General features: G+C 42.3%; 1 protein-coding gene across 1 annotated transcript in view; it reads right to left on the reverse strand.

Annotated features, from left to right (window-relative positions):
- Positions 1-13,258, reverse strand: part of cntn4 (contactin 4) — a 126,359-nt gene that overhangs the window by 112,293 nt on the left and 808 nt on the right. The window lies entirely within an intron of this gene.

Below are 13,258 nucleotides of genomic sequence, written 5' to 3' on the forward strand. Positions count from 1 at the left end.
GACGTATGTATGATCAAAAGAACAGACAACATGCGAGTTGTGATTATGGTAACGTCACTTTTTCTTTAAGGGTCCAAGGACAGAGGATTTTGTATGATGTAGAGATTGTAGATTTGTGATTTAGGCCTATACAAATAAAATTGAAAGTGAATTGAACGACGTCAGCTCCAACGAGAGTTCATCCTGTTTCTTAACATCTATTGCCTCCACACAGCTCTCAACATGGCGACTGCCGAGCCAGCGGCTAGAAGCTAACCGTGCCGCTCACAGCCGTCAAGCTGTCGCAGCTTGTGGAAGACGCGGAATAAGTACATAGGCAGAGGGCCTGCAGGCAGACAGGTGGGTACGTAGAGAGGCAGGTAGGTCGTCCAATCATTTCATTGGGCCGAATGAAAGGATTTACAGATGCATGATTTTTTTTATCCGCGGAGCATTTCATTTAATAATTGCTTTCGGGATGTTAAGAGAATTCCAGCCAGTAAATATAACAAAAAAAAGGATTCTAAAATCCATTACCTGCCCTAGATTTAATGCAGTTAATGCATTGATGTATATCGTCATGGTGGTAAATCTCGTTAGAGGCCACAGCACGCACTCATAGAGCGGCGGTTACTTCTCTACTCCTGCTTTTGTTCAGGTCTGTTTCTGCAGGTCTGAGTCTTGCTTCGGCTCCCTCCACCCCTTTTCCAACTCGACCTGATAAAGCACCCGGGCAGCTAAAGATAACACACTGCCTCACAAACTCGCTCTTGCCTATTGCCGCTGTAATCTATTTAGTTACTTGATGCTGGGGGAAATGGAAGTTGATCTGTGTTCTGGATACGCAGAGCATATCCAGCTGTGCCTTGTTAACGAAGGCACTGGCGAGGTTCACAGGGCTCACTTGGGCGTGCTCATTTACAAGGAGGCATTTGGAGGCACTTCCCAAGCAAAATCAAAAGATGACAAAGGCACTTAAAAGAAGAATTAAAAGGTTGACGCTCTGTAATAGTTAAAAATACTCTGTGCACGGCAGTGTGAACTATTTTGTGGGTCAGAGAACAACGATTAAAATATTGCAAAAAAGGATGAAAGGATGAATGGATTCCTCCCCACTGCCACTGTCGTACTAAAATTAGAACAGTACTACTACTGCAATACAGCTGCTGCTATTACTGCTACCAATACTACCACTATTTCTGCAAGGACTTATACTAATGCTACCACCACTATTACTACTGCTACTATTGTCATTGCTAACAGTAAGAACTACATTAATAAAGTAACTATAACTCCCATTTTTTCACTTCTTGTCATTCAGATATTGACTGATTTCTTGTCATAATTCCCATGGGTTCAATACCACTCGAGCATCAGATATTATAAAAGAGCAAATACTGCAACTTGCCTTTGGCAAATGGAAATGAGTGATGATGCTTCAGGGTATAAGGGGGGGGGGATCAATGTATTCAATCAGTAACACATGACCAGAAAATTGAAAGAGTGACAGACGTTCACCCTCACAGTTAACTGAATGTTTCATGTGCAAAACGAGGACAATAACCACCAAATCTAAACACAGGATCATTTTGTACTTACACAATAGTCGCGAGGTTGTTCTGAGAAAAGCTCCTGTGACACTGAATAGGAATTTGTGGAAAATGTATGCATGACAAAGTATTCACAACATTATAAACGACCTGCTATAAAGTCTTTGAGCAAAGAAATGAATCCATCTATTTTGAAATTGCTCCTCTTACACCTGGATCCACAGTTAGAAAGCCCCTGTTTTGTTCCCCTCAAGAACATTGCGCCATGTTTGGCAATGCAAAGAACAGTCCAGAATCGATCTATTTGCAAACGCTTGCTCCAAGAGGAAACTGATGCCTTTGTGCAGGAGGTGCAGAATCAAATAAAATTAGCTCGGGAGGAGATAACACATTTGTACTGCACCGGTCCAACGAGATCCATCGTCCAATGTTCAATGATATCAGGGCGGCGAGCCAAGCAGAACCAGCGGTGTTCAAAGGGACAGTTTGGCTTTAATAGAGGCATAGCTGCCAGGTGCTTTACTAACAGCTGTAGAGGACGCAGCCACGGCCACATAGTTGGCAAGTTATTTCAAGTCAAATTGGCTCACATTCACTAACTTGCTTTTGAAGCTTTTGAATGAAATGTGATCCATGCTCACATGCTGTGCAAGAAGCACAAAAGTGTTATTTTGACCTGTTCAGAAAGCACAAATACCGACAGCAATTCCTCACCACGCATTATCAGGACGACGGAATTCTAATTGAACATTTTTTCCACATACAAATGTTTCTGTATTTGAGAAGACGATGGAAATATGACGCAGAGAGAAGGGAGCAATCTCTGGAATCTTTAGGACGGCGCCTACTATTTGAACAAACACTTATCTAGTCAGTGAAACATAAAAGGTATTTATTTTACACGGGTATGAAACTTGTTACACAGAACCATCTGAGAAGCCGTCGTTGGAAACAGTTTGAGATCAGGCAGGCACTTTAAAAAAAAATACTTGGCAAGTGATTGGATGAACCATCTGTCAATCAAACTCTTGCCGAAGCCAGTCGGGAGAAGAGTAAAAACTTTTTCCATCAAGAAAAGCCTTCAGTGTTGTACTTTGCTCTCATTTCAAAGAAGAAATTCACCTTTCCGTGTTGTCTCGCACACTCCTAAGCTACGCCCCTCGCTGCCTGTAGCTCCTCACAGGATGCTGATTGGTCCGTGCACTGGCTTGTCGGAGACAAACACATTACTTGAAGCCTGACCAGATGGATTTCCGTCTGAAATGTGATCCGGCGATTGTGGTGCGACCTGGTGACATCGTGAGAATCCATCTTCCGTGCAAGGTAAATGAAACCAAACAAATACTCTGAGAGGCTGTAACCATACTTTTTCAAAAATATATTTACTAAAACAATTGATCAGTTATCATTATTTTCCTCTTAATCAACAGACATAATAATCATTTCAGCACCCCAGATCTTCCCCTTTACAAAGAGTAAGTCAGCAGCACCTATCTCAGCTGCGATCATCAAACCTGAGCACATTTAATTTGAAATACTGTAGTTGCTGCAGCTCAAATCTTTTGCAGACGCTGAACTACAGGCAGCGAGGGCTGAGATACCAAAGCCCTGTTGATAGAGATTACAGCGTCTCTATGGGAAACAACATTGGAAAAGTTGTATAAGGTCGTGTGTGCATTTAGTCTCAAAAGGAAAAATCTCTATGATTCCAGAGTAGAACATTGAAGGGCCATGAGTACTCTGTCTCTGTGTTGGTTCAGTGAGACCAGCTTACATTTAAGATTACTTGGTCAGGTCCAGTGGTGTTTCTATTTATATGTAAGAGAAATGGTGGGGCACCATCCATGACAGAGTGGCCAGGTTGTATACTATACATAGAGAGAAAACGTGCACGCACTCACACAAGTTACTACAAGCTTGAATTAAGAATGCAATATTAAGTATTTTCCTTATTCTTCAATGCTTATTTCATCCAAGTCACTAAAACTCGAAAAGTTGCATTTTACAAATGACAAAAACTAAACTAGCTCTGTGACAAAACCTGATAGCTAACGTTAGCAACATGTCCCCAAACAGCGACCACGTCACAACGTTTAACAGGGTTTATAACTGCGACTGTTAGGTTTAGTCACGAGGAAGCGTTGATCTGCTGCCACCAGTGGGGGGCGCTGATTTACTTGTTGATGCCTATAGATCTATACTCATGGGGATAAAACTATCCCTGCCAGTTTCTGTGTTTTAATTATTATGCTTTTATTTATTATAAATTAATTGTTATTAGAAGGGGTTACAACTGGATCATTCACAGCTTGTCAGGTTGCCTTTATCAATAAAAGACCATTTAAATCAAACACCCAGGGTCCCTGAGCAAGCAGGAGCAGTCTACCGAGACATCCCCCACGAAACAGGTATCTACTGTCAACACACATCACTGCCGATGTGGGTGGAACATCCAGACAGTTCAGAATTGGAGAGAGACTTTTCCAAACTATCCTCCTGCCACATCTCAAGTGCCAGTCCAAGGTTGAGAAAAACAACTTTTTTGGTTCAAAGTAAGTAGTCTTGACCACTGTAGACAAAGCACACTAATGTGCTGCTTTTCAAATATTTTGTGAAAGTTTTTTCTTATTCCGGGTCACTTCACGGAGAACAGAAAAATAGGTCAGCGTTTTTGTTTTTCTTTTCACTTTTAATGTTTATCAATCACCAATGAACATTTCAAAAATAATAATGAAAAAAAACAATACAAACTGTGCTGACTGAAAGTTACATACCATATACACATTTTGGTACAGTTTTACTGTACAGCTCTATAGTGATATATGTTTCCGGCTTGAAGAAAACCGAAGACATAATCACCACGTAAAGGCTAACGAGAGTCGGCTTTCTTGGCCTTCTAAAAATATGGACTTATGATTGTTTGGCACAAAGTAACAGTTATATCGATGAATGGATCTGTATTTCTTATCCTGTCCAAAATGAATAGTGGTCTACTCTACAGCCTAGCCAAAAATGCATCATCTTTGTTCTTATTGTCCTTGGTTTAATTGGATGAAACAAATAATAGAACTTTGGTACAATGACGACAGTATCACATTTATCTGAAACGGTCTGCTTAACAAACGGGGCCTCTCTGGAATGCCTAATTATTATTTCATCTGAGAAACAGAATAGCTGCACGTTGTCCAAACTTAATTTCACATAAGAAGGTTCTCTTCCTAGAGGCAAGAAAGTTCATTAGACACAACAAAAAAACTCTTTAAAAAGGAGACTGCAATCAGCAACAGGATGCAAGTCATGATCACAGACGCCACAGCATTTATTCTGCCAACAATTAGACAAACATCCACTGAGCAGCAACATGTGTCCACTAATTGGCAAGTTACCAAATTTGAATTCAGAATCTGTGTTGCAGCAGGAAATTAGTCTGATATACCATATTGTTTGTGAATGTCGGTAAAATATTCGGTCACCCCGAATAGTCAACTGTTTGATCTAAGGAGCCGTCGCAACGGCAGAAAGATGTGGTTATGAAACAAAGGATAATTCCATTCTCGCTATATATATATATTTATATATATTTATATTGTATAGGGTGCTGAATGTCAGATTTTGACCTCATGCCAAGTCCCGCCCTGCAAACGTAGACTGGCCAACCATAGGGTAGATAAGGCAGCTTCGACCAGGGCTCATCAACTATCCGGCTGTGTCTCATAGACTCAAGCAGCGAGTAGCAGCAGGGGGCGGGCCTTAGCAAAGGGTCAATTACTTGGTTTCTCCCAATAAATCAAGATGTATACACCATTTGATAAATATCAGCCGAGTCCCTTCCCTCTGGCAGGAGGCTGCCGTCCATCATGACCAAGACCTCACGCTACATGAACAGTTTCTTCCCTTCTGCAGTTGGATTCATAAACAAAGTCCAGCACCAACACTAACTCAGACACATCCCCAAGACAATTTCCTACCGTTACACACCCTTGCACATCTTTCTCTATTAGTATACACTTGCCACTTTAATAATATATTTGTTGACCATATTTTATTGTAAATTTTAATATCTTTCTATTTTTAAATGTCTCATACTATTACACAGTTTATTGTTGTGCACCAATCACCGAGTCAAATTCCTTGTATGTGTAACGTACTTGGCAATAAACAGTTCTGATTGTCTCTCTCTCTTCACTTCCATGTCGTCTCCCTGCTGTCTGTGGATTGCTACACTGTCTGTGGATGGTATAAGGAAGGACCAAGTTCTATTTAAAACCACAAAAAGCAAGCAGCTTACATTTTATGTAATTTCAAACAACAATATTATCTTTGTGATTAGTATTGCCTCTTGTGTCTTTGTCCTACGGATGTGATGAAAACTGAGCGCACTCCATCCTCTGACGTAGACCGTGAGATACGTATGAAAGGAAAAGCTAATAAGCCATGAAATGAAGGTGGTGCCTGAGAATTTGCACCAAGGGGTCCTCCAGACTGATTTAGTGTTGAACTTGAGGACGAGATATCCTGATTTTTAGTCTGTAGTAAAGGACATGCACACAGACTGTGCATTGGAAGTGGATGTCACCCATTGGTTTTAGGACTACAGTTAACGGCTACAATTAACTTTTATGAACAGAAAACACCCTGTGAAAGGGTTAAAGTTGTAGGACAAAAACACGGACAACTCCCAGACCGGACGACGCCATGGTAGCAACCTGTCAATCACAAGGTAGCCCCGCCCTAAATCATTCATGAACATCATGCTGTATTGAAGACGACTTGAAACTAGAGATAAGTAAACAGTTTATATAACTTGTTATGTTGAACACATTCTGTTTCACAAAAACATTCTTAGGAAGTGATCAGGGCGCGCCATACACATTGTAATAAATCTCTCCAATTTGTATCAAAACATTTCCCGTACATGAATCGTGTGTTCTGCCAAAAGGTTATCTTGACCCAAACGAAGTCATGAGGGCCTGACATAATGAAGAGACCAGATGTGCTTTGTTTTTGGTTCAACAGACTGCTTTGATTGGTGGAAGGGGGGTGAAATTTGACTATAAAAGTAAGCTGTGAAAAGTAATACATTGGATTTGCTGAACTCGTAAGTTGGCGTGTGCTTATTAAAACACTTCCCGCTGGGTTGCAACTTCAGTTCGCCGTCTCTTCTCGTCATTTTGCCACAACAAGTTTAAAGCATTGGCTTCCCTTTCCAGACCTAGATGTTCCAAGCTCTAAAATATCTGGATCCTACATTTCCCATGATGCAAGTCAACAGCATTTTCCATTACACGATCCCCCACCCCACTCAATTCGTTCGCACTCCAAATCGAGATGATGATTACATCCTTAAACCCCCTTAAACCTTCTGGACTGCATGATTTAGTGAATTACAACAGTTCACCACTCCGCCTCTGCTGTCAGTACAGAATGCTACTTCAATATACTGGCTAACCAAAAGGCCATTTGAACATGGAGTGTTGAATTACATAATGGCACTGCCACTTGCACTGTTTTTTTTTAGTTAAAATAAAAAATAATAAAAATCACTTTTTGAGTTGAAAGAAGAATTCCTTGATCGAAATAACTTGAGAAAACTTGAATATATATACACCACGGTGGATAATATGACCTCGCTACTGCCTTCATTTCCATTTCTTGTCCTAATTTCCTCCTTTCACTCTAAATAACGATCTTCTTCTTTTAACAAACACTGTTTCGTCTGATGCTCCAGTTTTGAGTTCCTACACCCTTTGTAAGCTCCTCTCAAGGACGATGCATGGATACTTTGTAGTTTTAGAAGAAATACAAAGAAAACCTCTGCGTTGTAGGTGTGTGTTTCTGTTTTGTTATAAAGTGTTATTTAGTCATGCAACTTAAGGTATTTTAGCTTCATACAATGCTCTATGGCATTATGGATTGTTTTCGTTTATGAAATTAGGTATTATTGCCTTTTGTTTCTTTAATGATGTGTATCTGTATTGAGGCAACTCCTGGTTTTTAAATGTGCTGCATAATTAAACTGACTTAAACTTGACATACTTTGATTCATTTTTGTTGTATTTCATTTTTTTTAATTGTAAGAAAACATTTAAACATAAAGGATGCCACTACGTTTAAACAATTACCGAAGCCAGCCACGTGGTCTAAGACGGGCTGTTCAGCCTTTGAAAGCAAGCAAAATTTTCCGCAAAAACCAAAAAATCCAACCCCTAAAAAATCTTGTGTTTTGTAAAGGCTGCGTGTATTTAATCGACGGATATGAAGAGAAAGCAACATGGTGTTGGGGATATATTTGTAACATTCTTCTGAGTCCTTTGATCTTGATTCAGACGGAGAAATGAACAATGCCCTGTGGCGGGGGGGGGGGGGGGGGGGACACGGTTTGATCGGCTGCTTACATTGCACTAAACGAGGGAGGAAAGATGGCTCTCGCACAGGAGCCACACCCAGCGGAGCACAATGCCCCCCTGAATATGTGTGTGTCTTTGTGAGACTCCAGTAACAACAGATCCCCCGTTCGGAGTCAGGTGTATCTTCAAGAAGAGCCCCGGACCCGCTCTCGTCCTGAGAATGCTTGGAAAGAAGATGTTTGCCGGCCTTATGTAAGCACATTAAATAATGCAGCACTCCAGGCTCTCAGATCCCCCCCTCCCCCCCCCCCCCCACACACACACACACACACACACACTGAAGTTGGTTGCTGATGCGTGTGTGGCGTTGCTCTTATTAAGCACTCAATTAAAAGCAGATCCCAAGGAGAGGCAGTGCGCAGCAATGTATGAATTCGGAACCGTCGCCCCGGCTCAGACAGTCTGTTGAAGACGAACCCCTGAGGACCGCGGCGCCTTGGAACCAAAGGCGCAGCAGTGGCGGAATTATTTCCAATGTGATTGGATTACAAATGGGGCATTTACAGAACCAATGAGACTGGATAAATAGAGCAGCGAACGGGAGCTGTCTCCATGATCCGTCTCAGCTCTTGTCCTCCTTCAATCGAAACATTAAAAATGAACAGAGAGATGGGACTCGGGTAAACGGCGCCGAGGAGCCCCGCTGTATTTTAGTCAAGTGTGTTTATTCCTGACAAGCTGCGTCAGGCCCCCCAATGCACAGCTGATGATGGGGCGTAGTTTTTGTTTTGTGTGAATCACACTTATTTGCCTTCCTTTGAACTGAATTGTCCTTCTTCCCTCTCAGAGGGAAGGGGAAGATTGTACGTGCAGATAAAAGATTTGTCTCATTTAAATCCAGTCTGTCCTGGACAGGAAGACTGAAGAGAAACAGCCTGTTTGAGAGGTTGTTGTTTTTTTTTGCAGTAATTTCTATTTTTATACTTTTGCAGATGTGGTTCCTCTACATCAGTGATTTTCAACCTTTTTTGAGCCGCGGCACACTTTTTACATTTACAAAATCCTGGGGCACACCACCAACCAAAATGACACAAAAAGACACTAACACAGTACATATAATACATATAGTTAATAATATAGTTTCTAAATGTATTTGTACTCACTTAGTGTGAAACCTGGGCCTGTTTCGATGAACACAACATGGATATCCTGGCAGGAATGGTAGAAAGACACACACGAAGCTCTTCCTCAACAGCTCTCAGTCTCTCTCTGTTTTTAGTTTTTATCGCTGTCAAGCTTGAGAAGCTCAGCTCACACAGATATGTGGTTGAAAACGGGAGCAATGTCAAAATAGCTTTGTTGGCCAGAATGGGGAACTCCTTGGCAACAGCTAACCAAAAACTGTCCAAAGGAAGATCAGCAAAGTTTAGCTTTAAACCACGATCGTGTTTCAGTTCAATGAGTTCCTCTTGCTCCTTTAAAGTCATGTCCTTTCCAGCAACGGATGCTGAGCTGTATGTGTCCCTAACCCAGTCAAGGCATTCTGTGAAGGCTGAAGAGAAATAAAATGACAACTTCTCCTCCAGAGTTTTCAAATGTTTGCCAATGACCTCGCACATTGCAGCAGTGTTGCCATCCTGCAGTTTCTCGTGAGTGGGAACATCTCAAGGTTGCCACGCTGCACATGTTGTTGCCAGAGCTGCACCTTTAAACGGAATCCGTTCACTTTGTCAGTGCTTGTAAGCAGGTTTTCATTTCGGCCAGCACTTTGCCGCGCGACAGCCACCGGACCTCCGTGTGGAGCAATAACACTTTGTGTTCCGCTCCCATTTCCTCACACAGAGACGCAAATAAGCGAGATTTCAAAGGTCGCATCCTCACAAAGTTCACTAAGCGCACAACATCATCCAACACAGGACCTAGATCTGCTGGTAAGGTCTTTGCAACGAGGGCCTCACGGTGCAAAAAACAGTGCGTAACAGTAACAGCTGGGTTTCTTTCTTTGACCCTACTTACGAAGCCTTTGATGCGCCCGACCATGGCTGCGGCTCCATCAGTGCAGTTTTCCCACGTAAGCCCGCTTTTGTCAAGATATTCCGACGTGACCCGAAATATTTCATCTCCTGTTGATTTTTCTGGCAGTGCCTTGCAAAATAGGAAGTTCTCTCTAATGGCTTCTCCATCCACAAAACGCACGTTGGCCAAGAGCTGACAATGTCCACTAATATCCGTCGACTCATCAAGTTGCAAGGCAAATTTCTTACTGATGCGCATCTTTTCCAAAACAACAGTTTCTATGTCCGCAGACATGTCATCAATACGTCTGGCAATTGTGTTATCTGAGAGAGGCACTTTAGCGATCTCTTTGGCCGCGTCAGGGCCGAGCATCTCATTCACAATGGCTTTACAAGCTGGCAGTATTAATGTTTGTATTAATGTTGGGACTTTTTTGTTTTACCTACGAGTTCAGCAACAAGGTAGCTAGCTTTGAGGGCTCTCTCGTTTACCTTTGTGGTTTTTCTCAAAACAGTTGCCTGTTTCTCATTGTTTGTACGTAAGCGTACAAAATAGTCCATCGACTTGTTTTGAACGGAAGGGTGTTTCGTTTGGAGATGGCGTTTAAGCTTGCTTGGCACCATGGCGCTATTGGATAGCTTCTCACCACACACCAAGCACAGCGGACTCGGTGCCGTTGCATCCCCGGTGAACGTAAATCCAAATGAAAGATAGCTTTCGCTGTATTGCCTCGAGCTCACCGTCTTGTCTTTTTTCTTTTGTCGACCACTCATACTTGGGCCTTCATCTGGGTCAGAATTTTGTCCAGGGCCCTGTTCGGCATTTGCATTTTCCCTTCTCAAAAACTTCTCCATCACTGTCACCTTTTTTTTTTTTTTTTCATCACTGTCACTTGCTCGTCTTGCTTTGATCCCAAACTGTCACTGTCACGTGTCGCGCAGCACTAACTCTATTGTCTTTACAGGTATTTAAATCCCTCTGCTGCCACCCACTGCCATAGAAGAGTATTACATTATCTGCGACACTTTATTACAGCACAGACACCCGACAATGGTTAATTAGGTGATATTAGAAAATTTCCCACGGCACACCTGACGACCGGTGTGCCGCGGCACACTAGTGTGCCGCGGCACACCGGTTGAAAATCACTGCTCTATATTACTCTTTTTCCCCTTTACCTTCCTTCCATGCCGACTCTATAAGCCATATATGTCACTGTATCACGGAGTGACACAGAATCTATCTCATCTGTATCTGCTCCTGGAATGCGGCCTAATTATAACCATTGTATATTTTTAAGAGTTTGGCGAAGACATAAACGTTTACTTTTAAGCTCGAGCTTGTCAAAGAACTCCATTGCGCCGGATTCAAACAAGTAATGCATGGCACACGTAAAACCGCGCGGCACTCCGGTAAAGTGGTATCTGGGGTCTGCAGCTTCCTCGTCCATTATGGCGTCGCTGAAAATCTCACAGCGCTTGTTTGCTTTGAAAATCCAGCAGACTGAAGCAGCCGTGCTCAACAATTGACACCGGGCGTTTGTTTTTGTGTTTGCAGCTTGTTGCAGTGTTTATCCCCGGAAAGTGATTTCTAAACAGATCAGGGGGGGTCGAATAATACACACACTTCAGATGTTACGTTGTCTATTACAGGGGATACAAGGGTGATGGATGCTCGACAGCAGGTGAAGGAAGAGGAAAGAAATGAGCTGCGAAAAATGAGTTGAACAGAAACAACAGCGCAAATCTTCACATTTAAGAAACAGGGAATCGTTGCTTAAAAAACCACTCAAACGATTAATCGATAATCAAAATAGCTGCCGATCAAGTTACTGATGACTGACGAATCAATTCATTGTAAACTGAAACCAACCAGTTTCAAGTCTGTTTATTTCGTATGTCTTCAGGCCTCTAAAATGTAACCCTTTCTCCTTCCTAATTACGATGCCATACAACTAATGGGAAAGGGTTTTTTCTCCCGGATTGTATTTGCAGTTTAAAACACGTGGTTCGTGTAAATTGAAAAAAACGCTCCAACGCTAGTTGTTTATGTTTAAGCAACAGAAGTACTTGGTTAGGTTTCATAAAACATCATGGTTTGGCTAAAAATCACGTTTTTTTTAAAAGCAACTTTTTAGACTTCTGGTTTCACGCGGGACACGAACAGCTGTCCCCTGAGTGAAAGTCCTGTGTTTGTTTGACCCATCGATCCACTCCGAAGTCCCCAATATGCAGAGTTCTGCAAGCCATCATTAGAAATGTATTTGTGATACATCAAAAACAAATATAATTCCCTCGAAATGTTATCCACAAATCGGTTCCGTTGTCTGGGTGTGTAATTTGTAGGAGATGGGGCTGTAAAACACTGGGATGAACCACTCTGAGGACTCTTGGGAACTATTGCTGGAGTCATATTTTGCTCCAACAATATTTACAGTGTAACAACCGGAGGATGAAGTAACAAGTAGTCTATTCCCCCTCCGTCTGCACAGTTCAAACAACTGACCAACCGTCATGATCAATGTGAAGTGTCCATGTGGCTGTAATGACATCATGTGAAGAAGACTATACAGCTCTGTTTGTTAGAAAAGAAGGAAACAACCACAAACACATTCTCCCTTTCTTCCTTGAGCTACATTTCTGGAGAGACATGAAATAAAAACGACCTTTCTTTAGATACCTCCAGCTATAGAAAATGCACGATCAAATTTTCATGCTGCGCCTCCTCTAAAAGCACCTATCGCGGGGTCTTTTTAGACGTCACCAGCCGCCGGAGAGCCGTGTTCCTGCGAGACGCAGCCATTAGAGGCCAGAGAACACCTTCATTAAGCTTCGGCTTGAGCCTGGAGTACCTTGATTATACGTCTTAAATCTACTCCCCATTCTTTCATCTTAAATATTTATGTTTAGATCTCAAGAGAGTCTGTGCTCTCATGTCTCTGGCTTTGGGGGAACTATGGGCTCTCATAAAATCAAGGCTTCTTGAGATGAGGGTTTTCTCTTGTTTCCCTCTGCCAACCTTTTATTCATCTCTTGTCAGGCCCCGTGAGAAGCCAATGCACACATATCACACAGAGGTCACTGGAGCTGCTCCCCAGTCAGCCACAGGCGTCACGGTGAACGGACCAATCAGATTGGCTGCTGAATTTTGCAGCACGATGCCGCTGGTCTGACAGGTGTTACCGTCACACCGGGGCATCTTTCCCTGACTGCGCCCGGCTTGTTATTTTGTGTTTCCGGAGCAGAAATGAAAAAAAAAATTAAATGAATTGAGCTGTTTTGGCAGAAGTTATAACCGTGTCGGATGTGCTGAAGCTGCACAGATGCTCATATCTATTAAACATATTAAAAGTAGGCTGATGTGGCG

The sequence above is a fragment of the Melanostigma gelatinosum genome, assembly GCF_949748355.1.
Source record: "Melanostigma gelatinosum genome assembly, chromosome: 3".
NCBI lineage: Eukaryota > Metazoa > Chordata > Actinopteri > Perciformes > Zoarcidae > Melanostigma > Melanostigma gelatinosum.